This window comes from Triticum urartu, chromosome 2 (assembly GCF_003073215.2).
Source record: "Triticum urartu cultivar G1812 chromosome 2, Tu2.1, whole genome shotgun sequence".
NCBI classification, from domain to species: Eukaryota; Viridiplantae; Streptophyta; class Magnoliopsida; order Poales; family Poaceae; genus Triticum; species Triticum urartu.
The window spans coordinates 703,942,407-703,955,143 of record NC_053023.1 but is presented as its reverse complement, the minus strand read 5'-3'; the positions used below and the strand labels follow the sequence as shown (position 1 = coordinate 703,955,143).

At 43.6% G+C, this 12,737-nt stretch overlaps 1 pseudogene; it reads left to right on the top strand.

The window, feature by feature from the left end:
• The first annotated feature begins 6,161 nt into the window (after positions 1–6,161).
• LOC125538044 lies at positions 6,162–6,936 on the top strand (annotated as a pseudogene).
• Positions 6,937–12,737: the final 5,801 nt, after the last annotated feature.

Sequence of the window (12,737 nt, the reverse complement as noted above, 5' to 3'; positions counted from 1 at the left end):
AAATGTGAAGCACATTAGTGCCGGTTTGAATTTGAGCCGGCACTAATGTGACCATTAGTGCCGGTTCCAACGGCTAGACGGGCGGACATCATTAGTACCGGTTCATGGGCAATCTTTAGTACCGGTTCATGCCACGAACCGGTACTAATGAGGCCAGTGCGGCTGTGGTCAGGCTGGGGCCCCCACGAAGACCTTTAGTACTGATTCATGGCATGAACCGATACTAGAGTTTTTTATTAAGCTGATTTTTAGTCCCACCTCGCCAAGGTAGAGGCAGTATGAGCGATTTATAAGCCGTGAGTGCAGAGACAATGACGAAGAGGCGCAATGCTCACCTGCTTCAAGCCTTTCGGAATAGCATAGATTGCACTGAGCTATGTGCAGTGCAGTCTACACTATTCCGAAAGGCTTGAAGAAAATTAACCAGTATTGCACCTCTTTTTTATTTTAATAACTTATTTGGACTCCGGACTTCTTTTGTATTCAGTATGCAGCATTCAAAGCGATGTCATCAATTTCTCAGACATCATTTGCTATTTTTCAGTCATTTACCTAATTGTTTAGAGAGCTAAATGACCGTGAAATTGGAAATCACTACAAAATGAACTATGAAAATGTTGAAACTTGGCATGATATCATTATTTCACCCACATAGCATGTGCGAAAAAGTAGAGAGGGTCACGGCAAAAACTGAACGCACTTCGTGTACAAACTGGACAATCTCTTTCGGAGTATCAGGGTTTCGGACGAGAACTCATCTGTTACATGGGCACTTCAATATTTTTTAAACTTATTTGAACTCCGGACTTCTTTTGCGTTCAGTATGCAGCATTTAAAGCGACGTCATCAATTTCCAACATGTTCTAACATCATTTGCTGTTTTTCAGTCATTTACCTAATTGTTTAAAGAGCTAAATGACCGTGAAATTGAAAACCACTACAAAATGAACTGTGAAAATGTTAAAACTTGGCATGGTATCATCATTTCACCCGCATAGCATGTGCGAAAGAGTAGAGAGGGTCATGGCAAAAACTGGACGCACTTCGTGTACAAACTGGACAATCTCTTTTGGAGTATCGGGGTTTCGGACGAGAACTCATCTGTTACATGGGCACTTCAATGTTTTTTAAAATTATTTGGACTCCGGAATTCTTGTGGGTTTAGTATGCAGCATTCAAAGCGACGTCATCAATTTCCAACATGTTCTAACATCATTTGCTATTTTTCAGTCATTTACCTAATTGTTTAGAGAGCTAAATGACCGTGAAATTGGAAATCACTACAAAATGAACTATGAAAATATTAAAACTTGGCATGATATCATTATTTCACCCGCATAGCATGTGCGAAAAAGTAGAGAGGGTCACGGCAAAAACTGAACGCACTTCCTGTACAAACTGGACAATCTCTTTCGGAGTATCAGGGTTTCGGACGAGAACTCATCTATTACATGGGCACTTCAATATTTTTTAAACTTATTTGAACTCCGGACTTCTTTTGCGTTCAGTATGCAGCATTCAAAGCGACGTCATCAATTTCCAACATGTTCTGACATCATTTGCTGTTTTTCAGTCATTTACCTAATTGTTTAGAGAGCTAAATGACCGTGAAATTGAAAATCACTATAAAATGAACTGAGAAAATGTTAAAACTTGGCATGGTATCATCATTTCACCCGCATAGCATGTGCGAAAGAGTAAAGAGGGTCATGGCAAAAAATGGACGCACTTCGTGTTAAACTGGACAATCTATTTCGGAGTATCAGGATTTCGGACGAGAACTTATCTGTTACAGCGGCACTTCATTTTTTTAAACTTATTATAACTCCAGACTTCTTTTGCGTTCAGTATGCAGCATTGAAAGCCACGCCATCAACTTTCAACCATCAACTTGGCATGGTATATAAAAATAAATGAATAGAAGAAAATAAATAAAGCAGAAAAGAAAAAAAGCAGAAAAGAAAAAATAGCAGAAAAGAAAAAAACTATAGCAGAAAATAAAAAACTATATAAAAAACTACTCAGAAATAAATATAAGAAAATAAATATAGCAGAAAAGAAAAAAACTAAGAAATAAATAGAAGAAAAAATAAAGCAGAAAAAAAACTATATATAAAAATTTGGGGCGCTGCCCTGTGGGCTTGCTAGACCAGGGGCGTGCAATTTCAGGCCCACAAGGCCCAGCAGACTCATAGGGCAGCGCACCGTAGTTAGGCCCAGAAGCCTGCTTTATAGAGGAGTTCGAAAGGGCAGCCGCGGCTGGGTTTATAAACCAGTGCGGCTACCCTTCGTTCGGCGAGGTGGGACTAAACTTGTGCACCGCGGGTGGCAGCGCACAACCTTTAGTACCGGTTGGTGGCTCCAACCGGTACTAAAGGGTGGTCTTTAGTACCGGTTGGTGGCTCCAACCGGTACTAAACGTTACTCTTCCCGCCTCTTGGCCTGTCCAAAGTTGGCCTTTAGTACCGGTTGGTGGCTCCAACCGGTACTAAAGGCCCATCCTATATAAGAAAACACTTCAAAAAATTCAGTTTCTCATATACTTCTTCTCCTCTGTCCCGTCGCCCGCCGCCCCCGTCGCTGCCCCTTCAACGCCCCCGTCGCCACCCCTCGTCGACGCCCCCGTCGTCGCCCCGTCCCCGTCCCCGTCGTCGCCGCCCCGACCGTCCCCGTCCCCGTCGCCGCGCCGCGCCCCGTCGTCCCCGCCCGGCCCGTCCCCGTCCCCGTTGTCGCCGCCCCGTCCCCATCCCCATTGTCGCCATCCCCGTCGTCACCATCCCCGTCGGCGCCGGCCGTCGCCGCCTCCGTCGCCTCGCCTCGCTGATGAGATCCTGCCCCGGCCGCCATGTCCACACACACATTGTTTTTTATTTTTCAGTTATAAATTTTAGTTATAGAAATTTTTATGTTTTTTATTTATAGAAATGTTAGAAATTTTTATGTTTTTAGTTATAGAAATATTAGAAATGTCAGTTATATATAAATGTTTTTTATATAAATGAATTACCTAGATAAGAATGTTAATGTTAGATGAATTAGATAGATAAGTTAAATATTAATGTCAATTGTTAGATGAATTAGATAGAGAAGTTAAATATTAATGTCAATTGTTAGATGAATTAGCTAGATATTAATTAATTAGGTGTATGAGATTATTTGAACTAGTTGAATTAATATAACTAGTTTATTTTTAGTAAATGCTTAGTTGAACTAGCTAGTTGAATTAGTACTAGTTTATCTTTAGTAAGAAAATTTAGGTATATGAGATTTGAAGATCTAATTAAAATATTACTATATATAGCTACTTTATATATTTTAGTAAGAAAATTAATAGAACTAGTTTATTTTTAGTAATTTCTTAGTTGAATTAGTTGAATTAATAGAACTAGTTATTATTAGTAAGAAAATTTAGGTATATGAGATTTGATGATCTAATCAAAATATTACTATATAGAACTACCTACTTTATTTTAGTAAGAAATTAATAGAACTAGTTTATTTTTAGTAAATGTTTAGTTGAATTAATAGAACTAGTTTATTCAGTTGAATTAATAGAACTAGTAAGTGTTTAATGTTTCACCTATATATGAACATATGTTAGATATTAATGTCAAATATTAGATGAATTAGATATAAATTATATGTTAGATATATATTTAATTTAGTTATATGAGATTTCATTATCTAATTAACATTTTATTATATAGAACTAGCTACCTTATTTTTAGTAAGAAAATTAATAGAACTAGTTTAGTTGAATTAGTTGAATTAATTAGTTGAACTAGTTAGTTGAATTAGTTGAGCTACTTTATTTAGGTATATTTTTCGTCAGTGCTTAGTTGAATTAATTCAATTAATTAGTTGAATTAACAGAATTAGTTGAATCAATAGAACCAATAAGTGTTTAATGTTTCATCTATGAACATAGGAATATCATCTGACGACGAACACGATTTCATTATGTGTGAATACTGCGAAGACCAGCGCGGCCTGTACGGCAGAAATTTTCTAGTTGATGTTAGACGCTTCAGCATCAAGCTGGATGAGAACTTCGAAGTGGATACAGTAAGTCACAACGACAAGTCTTTTTCATAATTAAGCATGACTTATGCTTCATTTGCTTCAACTTTTAATTTTAATTTTTCACTATTCTACTAGCGTATCCCCTGCCATGCAAGAATTTTTGTCTTGGATAAGATAGGTTTCAGTCCTAACAAAACTATGGAGGTAAAAAGAGTTTACTTGAAGACCGAACATGGTTATACCTTCAACGTCAAATTATACAATGCAGACACATACACCTATTTTGAATGCAAAACTTGGCAAGCACTATGCAAGGCTTATGCATTTGAGCCTGATATGGTTATCACCTTTGATATTCGTCCGGAAGATGATATTGAAGGTAATAGAGACATCTGGGTCGATGTGCAGACGCCTCCAGTTCTACCATTATGTGAGTTTCTCAACCATATTTATGTCTTCGATATGAGATTATTTGAATGAGTTGAATAATTAATAGATCTCAATTTATATTGACAGCTTATTTCCAATCAAGTAAACATGTCCGGCGCTTGGTAGACAGGACCATCCACTGTCCCGGGGCTGAACTAAACTGCGAGGAGACAAGTCATTATGTTTCATGACTTGAGGATCTTGATGCTGTCAAGACAAATTTTTTTTCCTGCACTTAGAAATGTTAGTACTCAAAACATGCGACCAATAGTGTTCGTACTGAACTACGGTCACATATATTTAGGAAAGATGGTAAGATTTCTACTATTTCTTCTAAGTGCATCTTTTGCATACATTATTTTTTTAAGCTAAACTTCATTGCTATGTATGTTACTATACGATGTTCTTCAACAGGGACTCCCAATGAATGTTGTGCCTGATTGGATCGAGACTAAAGGTACCATGAATATTGTTAGCTTACGGCCAAGATATCCTACAATGCACTTTAGTGCATTCAGGATTTCTAATAGCGAGGAGTGCTTAATAGTAAAAGACTGAAGCAAAATTGTGAACGATCACATAGAAGTACTAGGGGGCAGCAATCAGAAGCGCAACCCACGATTAGGAGACAGGTTCATCTGCATGCTCCAATATAATGAATCAGGAAAGCTATATATGTTCTATGCTATTTTACCTGAGTGAGAGCAGCAGGTGTGATTAATTAGCTAATTCATGTTCTTAGTACTTGTCCTCTCATGTCTGTATTCTTCGTCCTGAACTTAATCTCAAAGAGTGATTTGCTTTTGTGGTGTTATGAACGCTTATAATATCATTACCATGTTAAACTCGATGATATCTTTGCTTCTGGTACAAGTGAATGTTTCTTCTTTAAGCTAGTGTTGGTGATGATTAGATAACGGTAATGACTATGATGATTAAGTAGTGGTAATGAGATGACTATTATATGATGATTTTTAGCTAGCTATGAAAACTGTTGTTGGTGATGATATATATAATGCAAGAGTTTTTATATTAATATGATGATGATGATGATGAGTTATTATATCATTTATGAAAGAAACTGCATATTAGTTTCAATTGGATGGATTCTAGTTAAGTGATCAAGTATATGCCATATCCATATTACCTCGATCACTTAATTAGGTGATCAAGTATATATAATATGGATATGACATATACTTGTTGACTTAGCTAGGATCCACATGCATCCAGTCAAACTAATCTGCGGTACATTCACCTAATGATTTAACAACTCATTATAATGTAAAACAATCACTAAATTAAATTGAAAACATAAAAATAAAGTAAAAAATAAAAAATAAAACCAAAACACATCCAAACATTTAGTGCCGGTTGGTGTTACCAACCGGTACTAATGTCCTACGCGCCCATGGAGCTGGCTCGTGCCACGTGGTTGCCCTTTAGCACCGGTTTGTGCTGAACCGGTACTAAGGAGGGGGAGGGGGCTTTAGTGCCCACACTTTAATGCCGGTTATTGAACCGGCACTAAAGGGCCTTACGAACCGGTGCTATTGCCCTGTTCTGCACTAGTGTATGTTTGTTCCGTATCTATCTTGGATTCTTGACGGTTAATTAATGGAATCTCGTAGACGAAACTAATCTTTGTCTACGTATGAGAGACTGATTATCGAGCTGACCCACAGATCTCCCAGAGAAGGTGCAGAATCATGACTCTTCTCGGCACGGTTGGTCAGCCTCGTCCTCCGTCGAAGGTGATCTCCCGCCGCGACCACTCCAAGCTGGGGCACAAGCTGACCCGGGAGCCGACGGGCCAGGCCAAGTTCCAGTGCAACGGCTGCCTCGAGGAAGCCACGGGGTGCGACAGGGACACGTGCAAACCCTGCGACTTCGACCTCCACCAGGCCTGCAACCTCCAAGAAGGGACCACGCTGGTGCACCAGCTGCTGCCCAAGAGCAGGTTCGTGCTCCGCCTCGAGGCCCCCCCTACCAAGCAGAAGCAGCGATACAGCGCCTGCGGCACCCACACGCAGGGCACCCACTACCACTGCGCAGCTGGGACGGGCCATTACCTCCACCCGTGCTGCGCGATGCTGCCTATGGAGATCAAGCTGAGTGATGAGCTCAGCTTCGAGCTCCGCGAGAAGGGGTCTCGCCGCTGCGCCAAGTGCAGGGAAGGAGGCGGCGTCAGGGACTACTGGTTCTACTGCTCCACCTCCACCTCCAAGAAAATGTACCTGCGCGAGAGAGTATTTTCTTCTGCCGAGCTCAAGCAGTACCGAGTCTCACTCTCACGTCAAGGAGACTGCGTTGTGGAAGCACGGGTCGGGGAAGGCCGGGATGAAACTGGACACCATAGGCGACATCGTTAAGGCCCTGGCGGGCATCGTCCTCGCGGTGCTCACTGGAAATCCGGTGGCGTTAGTTCCTGCAGTGATCGATCTGGGCTCCAACGTCATCAAATTGTTGAAAAAAGGTAGCTAGCAGCTCCATCCTTGCTCATCCTACGCACGTACGTACAACTTGTTGGTGACGGGCTGCATGGTGATATATGTACGTACGTAACATCCTACTATTTGTACGATATAGTCCCCGCCTGCATTGTGTATTTGTGATCGCTACAGTCCATTTCCCATTTCTTCTTCCATGTCGAATAATGTCAACACGTTATTATATGTAAGTGTAGATGTGTGTAATGAATAAATATTATGATGATATGTAATCTTGGAGAGTATATCTTGTGAGTTTGAGATATGTGATTGTTGTTGTCTAGCCCTATCTCTCCTCCTCATCTGAGAGCTCTCTCTCTCTCACGGACGTAGAATAAAGAACGAGGAGAACACAACAAGATTTTGCCCGGCGCACGTACGCCGCCAGCCGCACGAACGGCCGCTTATATTTCCTTCCTGAGCACAAACTCAGCCACACACACACCACTCCACGGCGAGCACACATACACTCCGAAAGGCTACATCTCTCTTTGGCTCTTCTACACAGCAGCACCACGGCCACTTCAATATGTAGACGCACGCGCAGCCCAGCCGCCCAGATCGGCCACTAACCCATGCACTAACTACCTAGCTAATTCCTAGCTACATGCACGCTACTAACAACCTGGACGTCACCGGCTTTGTAGCCAGCAGTAGACGCAGCGCCCACGCACCATGCATGTAGGAACTGCCGCACGGAGACTCCACTCGCCACGGCCACGGACGCGGCCACGCACCGGCGTCCTCGCTCGACCAAGACACGCACACATGCTGGTCACCGGTGGTGGTGTGGCTTATTCCTAACAGTGATCTTGCAGCTATTCAGCATGCTATCGCTATATATGTTTTGCTCGGTGACCACTTCCATGCCTTCACTGTGTACATGGCATAGTACGTCATCATAACCTCATGTTGTAATACTTCCCTTCTATCAATGAAAAGATATGCATCCTTAGCGTATTCGTGAAAGAATATATGTTTTTCTTAAATCTCCTCTTCTAAATAGAGTTGGCGAAAAGAATTAATAATTGATGGCCAGCTAGACCGATGTCTAGTTAGTATTTAGGTCTTGGGCAACAGTCTTTTAGGATCGTGCACAGACCCAGTCGTCGCCTCCTACATTCAGTAGGTACATCCATTAGTTAATCAGGAATAGCGTGTCTCAGGTTTCAACGGAGTGGGACGAGATCGCTGCAGGTGCTGCGTTGGAGGATTTAACCTAGTACAGGAAGATTAGTCATAGGAGGAAACTATTCAATTTCTTCCGTCATGAAAGGCCACAATATTACCATCATCATTAACACACGTCCCACCCGAGACCACGCTACCGAGTTGATATGAACGTTAGACAATTCTTCCCTACCGAAGAGAAATTGCCCGTTGTGTTCCGTTGGTCCTAGAAAAGATGACTCAGTGCATCAATGCATGCCTAAATTGGACCTTATTTTAAAACTTTTAAAGGATTGAGACAAGGAGATTCTTTGTCACCTTTGCTTTTTGATATTGCTGCAGATGTGTTAACCATTATTCTGGACAATGCTATGCAGGAAGGGTTTGTAAAAGGGGTACTTTCTAAATTGAACAATTGTAAAGTGAATATGCAGATGACAAAATTTTCTTATTACAAGATGATGAAGATAGTGCAAAAAAAATTTGAAATTCATCCTAACAGCATATGAACAGATGTCTGGACTGACCATAAACTTCCATAAAAGTGAAAATTTTCTGTTTGGAGAGGCAGTTGATAAGACTGATATATACCAGGAGATTTTTACTTGTGAGGTGGGAAATATACCCATTAAATACATAGGATTGCCTGTTGCGGTGTTAGGTTGGGGAATAGATTTTGGAAGGGCGTCACTGAAAAAATTGAGAAAAGATGTGCATGCTGGCAGGGGAGACTCCTCAATATGGCTAGGAGAGTAACCCTGATACAGGCATGCCTGACCAATATTCCATTGTTCATGATGTCTTTTTATCCTTTTCCTGTGGGAGTAAGGAAAAAGGCTGATTTCTTTAGGGCCAGACTTGTGTGGCAAGAAGACGAAAAAAAAGGGTATCATTTGGTTAATTGGAAAACATGTTGTTTACCAAAAGAACAGTGGGGGGGGGGGGGGGGGGGGGGCTGGGGATCATTAATTTGGATATAGTGAACAAAGCCCTGCTAGCTAAGTGGCTATGGAAACTGGACATGTGTGGATATTTTGAAAAACAAATTTCTGTGTGGGGTGGAAAAGAAACCTGGGGATTCCCAATTTTGGAGCAGTTTAATGGGAGTTAAAAAATATTTCCAACATGTTAAAAAAGTGATTGGGGATGGAAATGAAACTAGATTTTGGGAGGGTTGGTGGGTAGGGGCTGGACCTCTAAAAGACCTTTACCCTAGATTATACAACATCAGCTTTGATCACAACGTATCAGTGACAGAAGCTGTGGAAAGAGGGTGGCAGGGTTTTAGCTTTAGAAGAGATTTAAACACAGAAATAACTGGGCTTTGGAATAGTTTGAAACAAAGATGTGAGGAGGTAAGGATGCATGGGGGAAAAGATCAGCCTTTATGGATGCTTACTAAAAACAGAAAATTCTCGGTTAAATCTTTATACTCCTTTATGATCAATGATGGAGTGGGATTTCCACACAAATTTTTGTGGAAAACTAACATCCCATCAAAGATTAAAATGTTCTTTTGGCTTTTGGTCAGAAGAAGCAGTCTGACAAAAGAGAACTTGACTAGGAAAGGGTGGAAAGGATCAAAAGAGTGCATGTAATGTGGAAAAGAAGTAAATATCGACCACTTATTCTTTGAATGTTCGGCAGCTAGATTGGTCTGGAGCCTGGTTAAATGTGCTTTTGATCTCAGACGCAGCCCAACTAATCTCAATGATTACTTGGGAGGGTGGCTAAAAACATTTAAGAAACCAGAGAAAAAATTAGTTCTAGTGGGGAGTGCAGCTATTTTCTGGGCTCTTTGGAAATATAGAAATGATATAATCTTCAGATTGAGAAAAATTCATGATCCGATGATATTCATTCGTATGTGTAATTGGATTGTGGATTGGTCGATTTTGCAGAGAAAAAAACCAGAGGAAAGACTACTGCAGCTGGGAGCAAAACTAATCAAGCGGGTGGCAAGTGAGATATATAAGGCGACGCAGGGGTGCAGGCTGGGAGTTCGGCGACTGGAGGGCTAAACCAGCGAAGGAGCAAACCAGACTTCCTTTCTCTATTTGTTTGTTTGTTTCGTCTTGTTACCCTGAACCTGTGGTAGAAATAACTAGCTGGCGTCTGATGTATACGATGCATTCTCACTTTTGTAATCCCGATGCGGCAGTAGTTAGAACTTTAGCTCGTTATGTAGCCTTGATGCGCATGTGATGGAACCTACTGGGATCTCGACTTTGTTGCTTGCTTTTGGTTTCATTAATGAAATCGAAGGAAAACCTCTTTTATTCAAAAAAATCAATGCGTGCCTAAACTAGTAATTTGCATTAACAATCACGAGGACCTAGTAATTTCCCCTTATACAGATAGAAACATGACCAAGTAACTACGTTTGGCGAAGTTTCCGTGTGAAGCTTCGTGCGTGGAACCACCAAACCACTGAACAAACGAGCAACTACGCACTTCACCAACGGTGCTGCAGTCTGTGTTGGAACTTTGGCCGGTAGTTTCGTGGTAATGAACTTGGGGCTTCGGGCTAGGATAAATTTCCATTTAAGAAAATGTGGTGACCCTTATATATATTCCAACAGAAGAACACACATCCTCGTTGGTCACTATGCCACGGCTTACGCGTTCTCATTGATAGCACACATTCACATATGTATGTCCCGTCACACATGCATCCACAATGTACCGCGGTACGTTAGGTTGAACAATAATTAATTTGCTTTCAATGCAGAGGGTGTGAGTCAGTCAACAAGACTTGTGGAGTCATCGCAAAATAGAAAGAAAACAAGACTTATGGAGGAAGCCATGCAGTGCAGATCGTTATGCATGGATCCACTGTACCGGTTCTATATATCATGGAAGGTTTCCATGGATTCTGTAGCTTCCATAGGACGACCACGACCTAGCTCGGCTGCTATATCCGTTCGATCGATTGATCGGTAAACTATCGAACTCTTTGGTTGAACTCCAACTCAACGCACATCACCAGAATTTCTTAAATAAATACGGAATTCCTGAAATAAATTCAATAGAAATATGAGTATCAGGATGTCGGTGCACAGAAAGTGGATTCTATTTTGTACCCATTTATTTGTGCGCGGGCGGTTGGAGCCGCGTCTACGGCTACATCTAGCAGGACAAAGGAAGGAAGCAAAGTCACAAGACAACCAGAGCAACGCTAAGCCAGAAACACAAAGAGCAAAGGGGCGAGGTGAACTCCCCCGGCAAGGCCCTTGCCGGGGCGGCTTCCACAGCCCCGGCAAGACCCTTGCCGGGGCAACTTGCCCAACACCCTTGAGCCGCCACCCTTGAGCCTAAGAGTTCTAACACCATCAACCACTTTGGAACCGAGACTCGGGAGGCACCTCCATGGTGGCATGCAGATCTCTATGGAGACCAGAAGCACACAAGACTAGATGATAACCAGAAGGCGACGATCCTCGGCAAGATCCTTGCGAAGGATACCCACGAGACCCCTGGCAAGACCCTTGCCGGGGACGACCATGATACCACGGCAAGACCCTTGCCGGGGCCCCGGCAAGACTCTTGTCGAAGACATCCGCGGGGCCGCAGCCAGGCCCACGTCTGCCAAGACTCCATCGTTGTTCCCATGCAGCTGCCAGCCCACCAGCTAGGCAGGCACCTGCGTGGCAACATGCGGCCTCCAGGCCGACTCGACAAGCACCTGCGTGGTGGCATGCAGATCTTCGTGAAGACTCTGCCACCGCACCGACTCAGCAGCTAGCCAGCGTGGCGCTACACGCTCGTCAGTGCGGACGCGCGTCGAAGCCAGGCGGGGTGGCGACAGCTAGGACGAGCTTCCTTGCCGTCCCCGATAAAGCAAGAAGGGCATGTCGGCAGCGCATTAAATGCGTTTGTCCTACGATACCAGGAGATAGACTTGACTACTGTATAACTTTTCACCTCCTGTATGCCACCATGGCAGCCCCTTTGACTATAAAAGGAGGCCCACGGCGCACTGAGAGAGAATTCGGATACTTTGGACCCTGCACGCCTTGTAGCTAGTCCAAGAACACCATATAAACACAAACCAGCAGGAGTAGGGTATTACGCATCACTTGCGGCCCGAACCTGGATAATCCCCATGCGTTGATCTCTCAATCCCGCTCTTTCCACATCCTCGTGCCCGCCAACCGTAGCAAAAAGGGATTCCTCGTGATCCCGTAGGTGTCGTTTCCCCTGACATCTTTGGCGCGCCAAGTAGGGGGTGCAAGCTGTGAAAATCCGGTTTGAAGGTTAGCACACCGACTTCATCATCACCATGGCCCCCAAGAGAAAGGGGATCACAGCGATCGGCTCGTCCGGGGCCGGCCCGTCCGCGCCAGCGCGAGCAGACGGCCAGGTGCCCACGGATGGGGCCAGAGACGTGGCCTGCGAGCGTCCACGACATTCTGGCGATCGGAGCCAGGCGAGTGGCATTGTCCGAACCCGAGTCGACGAGCCGCACGCCGCTGGGTCCGGGGGCTGGGTCGTGCTACCCACGGGCGGCGCGGCAGCCTCTACGGCACCCCAGCTGGCGCCCGCGTCGCGCCCTTCCCAGGCCGCGCGCGATGAGCAACACCGCGATGCCGAAGCCCCCGGGCACCGCCGCGGAAAGAGCCCTAT